Here is a 9,747-nt window from a genome sequence, read left to right as displayed (position 1 = left end):
GGAGTGTACAATAGAGACACTTCCCTTACCAAAACCAAAGAATGAACAAACTTAACCTCTATTACTTCAATAATAAGGACTTGGCTAGAAAGAAGATACTTTAATTAAAGCCATATTTCCTCCATAGAAAGTATCACTGCTGTAGGTTGCATGACTTCCCCCTTTCCAGATATGGATATAATTAGCTAAAAGTCAAAAAAATTCAAGGTTTCTTAAATACACCAGGAATCCAAAGCATAGAAAGGCAGCACAAAGAACATAACCGAATTCCATCCACTTGGTCAGAGAACCAGGAATGCAGAACATGGGAATAAATGGCTCCTATCAAGTGCTGAAATTACACAAGATAAATCATAGCTAATGCTTTAGAATATTTCCTGCTAGAAATGTCCCAAAACCCCCCAAAACTGTTCATTTAAGATAATGTAAACACCTCAAATGAAGAAGTAAGGCAGAAAGGAATGGGGCATGGGTAGATTCAGAATTTCCATTTCCAGTCTCTTCTTCAGCAATAGCACCACTTTCAGCCCAAGCTGTTAGAGTTTGGGGACAGAGGAAATGATTTACACTAGGAAGGAGGAAAAGAGAAGCTCTCTGAAGCACCAGCTTCCTTAATGACAGCCACTCCGAGAAGCTAGCAAATTTCTTATAAGTATTTATGGCAAAAATCCTTGCAACATTAAAGATCAAAATGGCCTCCTAATTTAAGCCAACATTTCTGAAACTGTTGACACTCTCAACATAAATTAACCTAGAAACAGCTCACTTCATTGTTCACCGGATAGGCTTCCAACTCAGGGTACTTAAGGTATGTGAGGCTCACAACCATTTATGTATACGCAGCATCGGTGGCCTCCGTGTTTTTTCAACCTCATAAATCTTCTTCTGATACCTGAAGACACATTAATTACCCAGGCCTTTCTGTGTTCACACACACAAAAAGTGATCTAAAAACAGTCAAATAGCACGGATCTTGCCTCATTCAACAACTATTCTCTTTATACACACACTACATAATACTACTTCTACCTTGGTTTATATCTTTAACATTCTCCCATCATTTCCCAAAATGTGTATCTGCCCTAAACTCTTTAAAGTACAACTCCAGTATCATTTGGGCGGATTTTTAAAAAAGATTATTGTAAATGTGAGCTGCTTCTTTTTCTCACCCTACACCCAACTTGGCACCTTCCTACGTCATAAATCCTAATGTGGCAGGAGCAGAACCAGAGTGCCTCTATTCTGTTGGGACCTGTGTGTTTGCCACCAGCATGACAGGAGCTCTGCCAAGGTCTGAGACACAGCATGCTCTCTTGCCAGTGTTCAGGTCATTATTTCACAACACGTCAGAATATTTGCAATCTAACAAGCTTGGTTCAGATATGAGAATCAAGTGAGATCAACCAGAAAAAGATAGCCTTACATCAGCCTTAACTGAGAAAGCTGGTCACCAGAGAAGAGGGTTCTAGAAGAACAGTTTATGCAGAAAACCCAAAGGACTAAACACCTGAAAAGAATATACACAGACTCTGGCATTCTGCGCTGCTTTCTTCTGCACACAAGGCCGTGTTTTCTACCCTTTCCCTGTCTCTTCTGCCTTCCCTGAGCTTAGACAGCTGTGGGACAGTGATTATGAACATGAGCCCCAGAGCCAGGCAGCCTGGACTCAGGCTCTGGCTTCACCTCTAATTTGCTGGATGGTCTTGGGCTGTTAACTAGATTCTCTATAACTCACTTCCTCATCTGTAAAATGGACAGCTTTGAGGATGAAATGAGATAACATAGTTGAAGCTTTTTGTATACTATCTGACATATAACCTGTCCCATCTGCTCAACCCTTTGTTCCTTGCTAGACCATAAATAGAACAAGCATGGATGGATCTCTCCAAACTTAAAATAAAAGCACCTTTAGAACCAAGTTCCAGTATCTGCCTGTGAGACTCTAAGTGCTTTTCGTATAAATCACCTAACATAATCCGTAAGATACCTAGAAGATATAGCACAGGAGGCTTTACACTAGTGATTCCTCAGCTAATCATGCCTCCCAGGACCCGTACACTTGTGTCGCTTCCTCTCACGTTGACTCTGGCCTTGGCTGTGTGCTTACTTTAGCCAATGCAATCAGCAAATGGACATTAGTAGAGGCTTTCTAAGTACTTGTGCATTCAAGATTTTACCCTTAGAACGCCATTGCCAACATATGAGAAAGCCAAGCCTCCTTAAGGATGAAAGATCCCATGGAGCCAGTGAGGCCCCGTTGCCCCAGCTGTCCCAACTGAGCCCCACCCCCAGTCTTCATAATCTTCAGGCTGAAGCTAAGTGCATGAATAAGCCTAGGTAACACCAGTGGTCAAACTAGCCATCAACTTACAGAACCATGAGAAACAATAATCTGTTGTTTAAAGTCACTATTTTTTAGGGTTGTCTGTTACTCTACAATGATTAACTAAAACAGAAACTGGTGAGTAGGGTGCTGCCAAACAAAAACTTATAACATGTGGCATTGCCTTTGGGACCAGATGGCAGGGAGAGGCTGGAAGGGCAGCGAGGAAATTGTTTTTGGAGGCTGGAAAAAGGGCAACCCTTACTGCTGAAACAATGAGCAAAACTGTCATCTGCAGTCATTTGTAAGCTTAAAAAATAGATCTAATAAATTGGTTGGTCTGGCTAAAGAGATTTCTGGGCAGAATGCTAAAAGCACCAATGGATATTTTACCCTCACACAGTAGAAGTTACAAGAAGAGAGAGAAATGAGTTGAAGCAGGAACCACTGGATTTGTAGAAGAAAGGAGGCTGGTTCAGGATTTGCTGGGTAGGAAAGTAAAACTGCTCCTCATTTCCATTCTCTCCAGCTGGCAAAGGATTCTCAGAGGAAGAGATGGTCACAGGGTGAAGACTAATCAAGGAAAGGAGTGTAAGACCCTTAATTAAGACTTCAAAAAGGCTTTAGGAAGTGCTGAGTAGGGCCTCTCAACTAGACAAAGGGCTTCGAAGATTTATAGAAGCCTAATCCCAAAATAGCTCTGAGTAATCAAGCTGGGCTGCCCAATACAGGCACACATAGCTACTGGGCACTTGAAATGTGGCTAGTCTGAATTAAGATGTTCTACAAGTAAAAAATACATACTGGATTTCAAAAAGCTAGCATTAAAAAATGCAACATATCTAATTAATATAATTAATGTTCCAATGATAATATTTTGGCTCTAGTGAGTTTAACGAAGTATATTACTAAAATTACCTTCACTTTTTTTTTTTACTATTAAATTGTGGTTCTTAGAATTAAAAAAGAAATACATATGTGGTTCCCATTTGTGATTTGTATTGTATTTTTATTAGATAGCATTATTGTAGAGAAAGGCCAGTCCCAAAAAGAACTGGGAATATGGATTTTGTCTAATGGAATGAACAATAATGAGATATGTAGAAAACCCATAAAGTTTTTAAATGAGTTCCATCAGATTGGAGTAATAGTTTAAAATGATAGGCTATCTCCAGACTGCCAACTTTCTACAGTCAGGATGTAGGCTGAGAAAGCTACTTAACTATAAACACTAGCTATTTATTCTCAAAAAGAAAAGACATCTCAGAAGATATAACCAAGAACCCAAAGGGGTTGAGTCAAGAAGAGAACCAGAGCCTAATCAAGGCACTCTGCCAGCTGGACTAGGGGAACCTGATATCCAGGAACCTAGGGAGATTTCAGAAATGCTCTGGACCAGTTACTGCTATTTCTTCCTATTATTCTATTTTTGAATAGGGATATCTATCAGAGTTACACGTCCCTCTTTCAACACTGTAGTCAGATGTATGATTTAGTTTACAAACACAATTTAGAGGACATAAACAGAACCTAGGATTTGCTAGGATGGAAGGCAAACTTGATCTCTGGTGGAAGAGGAGCTACACAAGAGAAACCCTATCTCTGTCTGGACCAGATGCAGGTCACAAGACCATGGACATCAAACCTGATGTGGTCATTGGATGAGACTTCAGGGGCCTTAGGGGAGAGGGGTATATTTTGTATATGGGACAAATTTAAATATTTATAGCCAGAAGGTAGACTTGATGGATTAAATATGCCCACACACTACTAATCCTCTCATTAAGAGGCAGCACCTATTTCTCCCACCCTTTGAATCTGGGCTGGCCTTTTCACTTGCTTTGTCCAATAGAATGTAGCAGAAGTGATACTGTGCAACTTTCGAACCCAGACCTCAGGAAGCTTTATAGCTTCTATCCTTGTTCTACTGCTACTGGGAGGATATTGTACTGTGATAAGGCCCACCATGAAAGGCCATATGGAGAGTCCTAGCCATCCCAGCTGTTCCATATCTTCCTATTTGTGGCCCCAAACACAAGAGAATCACTCTTATTTGGGAGTGGTTCATTCTGCAGCAATAGATAACTGACATGTATTTGTGGTCTAACAGGGACAGAGTCAAGCAGATGGTTCAGGTTTCCCGACAGAGGTGTGACTTGGGATTTCACTGCAGTTAGAATGCTGTCACCACCATGTTCTTCATTACATGGGCCTCTCCAGAGTGTGGCTCACAACCTGACAGCTGGCTTTCCTCAGAGTGAGTGATCCAAGAACAGAAGAAAGTGACCAAAATGAAAACCATGACATCTTTTATAGCCTAATATCAGAAATGACATATTATCATTTGTCCTGTATACCGCTGGGCACACAGATCAACTCTGATAGGATGTGGGAGAGGACTACAAAGGTTATTAATTATCAGGGCCAGGGGCCAGGGCCACCTTGGAGGCTGGCTACCACAATAACCAAGAAATGAATAACTATATTTCACATCCCCAAGAGGCTAATTTTCCCATATCCTCTATTATTTCTCTGACCTACTTGTTTATCACAAGTTTTTTATTATTTCTCTTTACTCCTCAGCTCATTCCATACCTGTTATTCTCCCCTCTAACTTCGTTAAGCCATGGAATATGGCATCTCAGGTCTCCACTACTCTGACTGGAGAACTGTGTGGTTAGCTGGCTCAGCGTCAGTCCTGAGGTAGAAGGCTCAGTGGTGAGAAGACTCCTGAAGATCAGTACTCTCAACGCTTTTGGAGAAGAGAAATATAAATAAATTCAGCTCAATAAAGAGCAGGCCAGTCTGGAATCGGAGGAAAACGAACCTCCATGTTTGTTGGTTGCTGGTGACAATGTGAGGTTTCTGAGGAAAGCAGTCTGGAAATTTTTTATAAGAGCTATAAAATTTGCTTTCCTATTGGACTTAGCAATTTCCTCTTTGGAAACCATACCCTCCAAAAGAAAAACCAAAAGGAAGAAATGAGGTTGTATTCTTTGGGCCATCTCAAATGCTCAAGAACAAGGAATTGGCCTGAGTAACAAGACAGAAACTGTATCAGTGTAAGTGATAAGTATTTAATCTCACTGACACTGACTTGCATTTCTAAAATAAAATTATGTGACAAACACAGAGTAGGGCATATGGAAGCAAACACATATTGCTAAGATCAAAGTCTGGAAAATCAAAAGTGAGACAAATAGGTTACATTAATTAGGATCCTAGAGGTTAAAATTTCTCATGTGAACACCACTGCTGCAGGAAGTCAGCTGTCTGAGATGGAGTAGGAAATTATCAAGGCTTAGCAGGAGCTGATCTCCATTAACCCAAGCAATATCCTTTGAGTCTTGGTTTCCTCATCTACCAATTAGGTATCACATATCTAAATCCCAGGATCATGAAGATCTGAGTATACTCTATCCACTGGGAAAGGGTTCATATTCAAAGTGACACGATGGAGGCAGTATGGAACAACGGAAGGACCCAGGCTTTGAATTCGGTCCCACCTTTGCATTACACTTCCATCTAGTAGCTTAACTTCTTTGAAACTTTAGTTTCTTCAACTGTACATGGGCCCTTATACCTTACCAGGTTCCATCAGGATTAAATACGTATCCTATGTAGCAAGCTAGTAGAGTACCCAGCACACAGGACGTGCTCAATTAATATCAGTCCTCTTTCTTTCTGCCGCCTCAAACTTCCAACTCTTTCATTCTCTTCCAATAAGCGCACAGTAAGGGAAACCGTTTGAAACTGGAAATAAGCGAGTTTGAAGGCAAACTTCAAAGAAGGTGATACTTCACTAACTCATTGCCAAGTTACACATTAAAAGTAGTTTGTAAGAAGTCTAAGGGGATGGAGTTTTGATAAGCTGCTCGAGGTAACCAAAGGGCCATCCAATGGGCTTGGTGCAGGGGCTGATCTGAGCCCTACCCTATTCTCTTTGGACAAGATCCAGATTATAGAAGAATTTGCCTATAGGTTGAAAATAGGAAGGGGTTCAAAATGTGAGAGTACCCCCTCAGAAATGAGCCTATGAAATGACTCATGGAATCAGGAGCCCATGGGTAAACAGCCTGGAGACTTTCCAAACTCTTTCTCAGAGTAGTTTCCAACAGGTATGGGGAGTGGTAATCGACAAAACAGAGACCATCCCTAAAGGAGAATTCCTTTTGGTCCTAGTTAAGCTCTGAAGAATACGAACTGAAATGAAGGAAAGGAAAAGAACTGGTTATGAGCATTCCCTGATGCCTCTTAAGGCTAAAGTCTGTGTCCAAAAACACCAGCAGAGTGGAAGTGGAACATATGCTCCTTTAAAATTAAAGTCAGCCCCAAATAGCAGGGAAAGAACAGGATGCATGGCCCCTGTTTGTAAACAAAGACCAAGATAAATGCTGGTTGTCAGACCTCAAAGGGAGGTATGACAAGCCACTTGTAGAGAGAAGCCACAGGCAGCAGAGCAAACCCTTTGGTCTCCCTGGTGGTCTCCAATAGACCTTTCCAGAGGCATCACAAAAGAGCAGGAAAGCTAAGAGGGCCAGAGAGGGCATCTGCCTAAGCACCCTGATCATCAGTCTGCACTGTCTTCTCTTGGCCAGCACTTAAGCTAAATTCTATTGTCACTCTCATCACAGGCTGTTGTTAAATGCTTTGGAGTCAGGCACTTAGGTCTGAACTACTAGCAGCAAGTAAATGGTCGGGCCTCAGTTTCTTTATCTGTATAATGGGCATACCAATAGTCCTCACCTCATGGGTGATTATAAAGAATAAAGAGATTCTGAGAACATGAGGTTATGTTTATAAAGCCTTCAGCACACAGCCAGTTCTCACAGATGTTAGGTGCTATTATTATTTTTGTGTTGTTGCAGATTTCATCCTCTGTTTTATTTCATGCATGGCAGCATTTCCCACCAGAACGAGGAGCCATGCAGAGCTAAGGGACCATCAGTGACAAACTTAGCGTCCAGAGTGGGGCAATGGTGCTATTTACAGCAACTAACATAAGATGCAGCCACGGGGAAGAAGTGAAAAAGAAGAGCATGTGCTGATAATGAGGCAGCATTCACACCTCTCCACCTCGCTTCTGGGTTTGCCTCAAACCAGCTGAGGAGCCAGCCCCTGGCAGTAGGACAGGGTCCCAGGCTAGCATGCAAGGAGCTTCAATCACATCTGCTGAGGGTGCAGGGGCTGTTCACAGCTGATACAAAGTGAAGAAGGTCCCCTGAGAGACACCCGAGGGAGCAAGTTCCCCACCTTCTCCTTACTCCTCAAGCCCACAGGGTTTCGAAGAGAGAGCCTGGCAGACAAGGCATTGCCCCTGCCTTACAGCCTGCATGCCTCTAAACCAAGCTTCCAGTCAGCAATCAGAGCCTCACTTACCCAGAAAACTCAGGAATCACAAACAGGATACAAATCTAACAGTAGTGCTCTATTATTTCTTGGCCTCAGATAGCTGGATTTTAAGGAAGCTTGGGACGTACTGTTTATTTTCAACAGGGTATCATTTCCAACTGGAAGACAATATATATTTTTCTAGCAGATCGGCATATATGCAGTTCAGGTAACCAGGCCACCCGAGGAGTCCAGTTAAAGTAATTGTACTAAAACTCTGTGGTTGTCTTTTTGTTGGTGACACTAATGAGAGGTAGGCAAAAGTCACTGAAGAAGAAATTGAGCGTGGCATGTATAGTCCAGAACCTAGCACAGTGCCCAGAATACAGAGAGTGCAGACTGTCTGCAGAATAAGTGGTTACAGAGCTGCATTTTAAAATAAACCAGTCTGTAACCAAGCACGTGAGAAACGTACCCCCTCCCTCATCTCCCCCCTTCTCTCTATATCCCCCACTCCCCCCAGCAAACAAGAGATAACCGCAATATTTGGTCATTTTTTAAGCTGAGGTAATCACACAATTCACAAATATTTTCTCTGAGAATTGATTCTCTGGTTGCTGACACACAAACAGCTTGCTTTTAAAAAGTAGACCTAAAAATTCTCATAAAACTCCATTTTGTTCTTTTCCATATACACTTTATTACTTCCTTTAATCACACATGCATCATATTTTATAACAGTTGGGAACTGGTTATGACAAACTCTGTAACAGCTCATCATATTCACTTTATAGTTTTTTGACTAGTTTTACTAAGTTATATTCCTTATAAAGAAGTACATGACCCCAACACACATAAAAGTCTTTTTCTGTCATCCAGAGGGTAAACAGTAACTGTACTAATGGAACTGACAACCTAGTTGATATTTCTCAGACTCCTAATAACTTCCTTCTAAACAACTCATGCTGCTTATCTTACAAGAAGTCAATTGATTTTCAATTGCTTGGAAAACTTAGAATAAAGCAATGTATCAAAGGGGATCTATCCTCTGATCAGATATTCATCTGTGTTTTTGTGAATGTTCTTAACAAATGTGACTGTGTGTCTAGAGTACAGAATACATACATACATACATATATATATATATATATTATATATAAACATGCACACTACAAATGAAAATCCAGAGAACACAAATGGTGTCTAATTCATCAAGACATGAGTTTCTTCCTGGCATTAACTGCAATGACTATCATATAGGCACCCCCTGCCCCCAAAAGAAATCATGAGACAGGTTCTCCAATAACAGAACCAATCCTCTCATTAGTCAAGGGTGGTTTACAGATGGAATCATATTATTTAAGTCCTTTGGTGATTCTACTATGTCTAATATACTGACATTTAACATTAAATTTGCCTTAAAGTTACATTTTATGAAAAACAAAAGGTAAGAACAACCAGTCTTTCCTTACCTGCTGCTGTAACCACCTGAAGCCAGGCTGCTGCTCTTCGAAGGGGGCAGACTCTAGAATGTAATCTTCAGCTCTCTTCCCTGGAACCAGAACCATCAAAAGAAAACTTTCAATTGCTATGAGCTAGCAGTCGGTTTACTTCTAGCCAATTCTTTCTTATTCTCATGGCTTGTTGAATGCCAAAGTGGGGTGCCCAAGAAAGGATCTTTGGGGAGAAAGGGACTGAATCTGGGGAAAGGAGAAGAAAGAGTTCCCTAACTCTTGGGAGTTAGTTCACCCAATATCCATCCAAGGAGAGGAAAGCCCTCTTTTTCAGCTTTAATTTCTCATAGAAGATCTGCCACTGCATTACTCACAGGTAATTGCTACATTGCCCCTTCACAAACAGCAGACATACTTTTTAGGCAAGCCTCCAGATTTGTGATGCATGCCTGTACCTGTCCACAGGGATATCGCTGTGCCTGGGAAAATTGGTAGGGCAACAAGCCCGCCCAAAGGGAGGACCTAGTCTAGACTATTAATCAAGTTCTTGGGATAACATATGCCGCAAATGAAGATCAGAGGCTGGTGTGAGCCCCTCTCTCCATAGGGCATCCACCTCATTCATGGGATCACCTGGTT

General features: G+C 41.5%; 1 protein-coding gene across 1 annotated transcript in view; it reads right to left on the bottom strand.

Moving 5' to 3' along the window:
- The window catches only part of FRMD6 (FERM domain containing 6), a 231,859-nt gene extending 222,333 nt beyond the window's left edge, over window positions 1-9,526 (bottom strand). Inside the window, exons 1-2 of the mRNA XM_077909283.1 lie at window positions 9,483-9,526; window positions 9,127-9,206 (exon numbers count right to left, since the gene is read on the bottom strand). The gene's annotated coding sequence lies outside the window, so the exon portion shown is untranslated. The remainder of the gene's footprint in view (window positions 1-9,126; window positions 9,207-9,482) is intronic.
- Between the last annotated feature and the right edge of the window lie 221 nt (window positions 9,527-9,747).

The sequence above is a fragment of the Canis aureus genome, chromosome 9, assembly GCF_053574225.1.
Source record: "Canis aureus isolate CA01 chromosome 9, VMU_Caureus_v.1.0, whole genome shotgun sequence".
In the NCBI taxonomy this organism is placed as follows: domain Eukaryota; kingdom Metazoa; phylum Chordata; class Mammalia; order Carnivora; family Canidae; genus Canis; species Canis aureus.
Note: the sequence above shows the minus strand (reverse complement) of the source record. Positions and strands in the feature narration are given on the sequence as shown.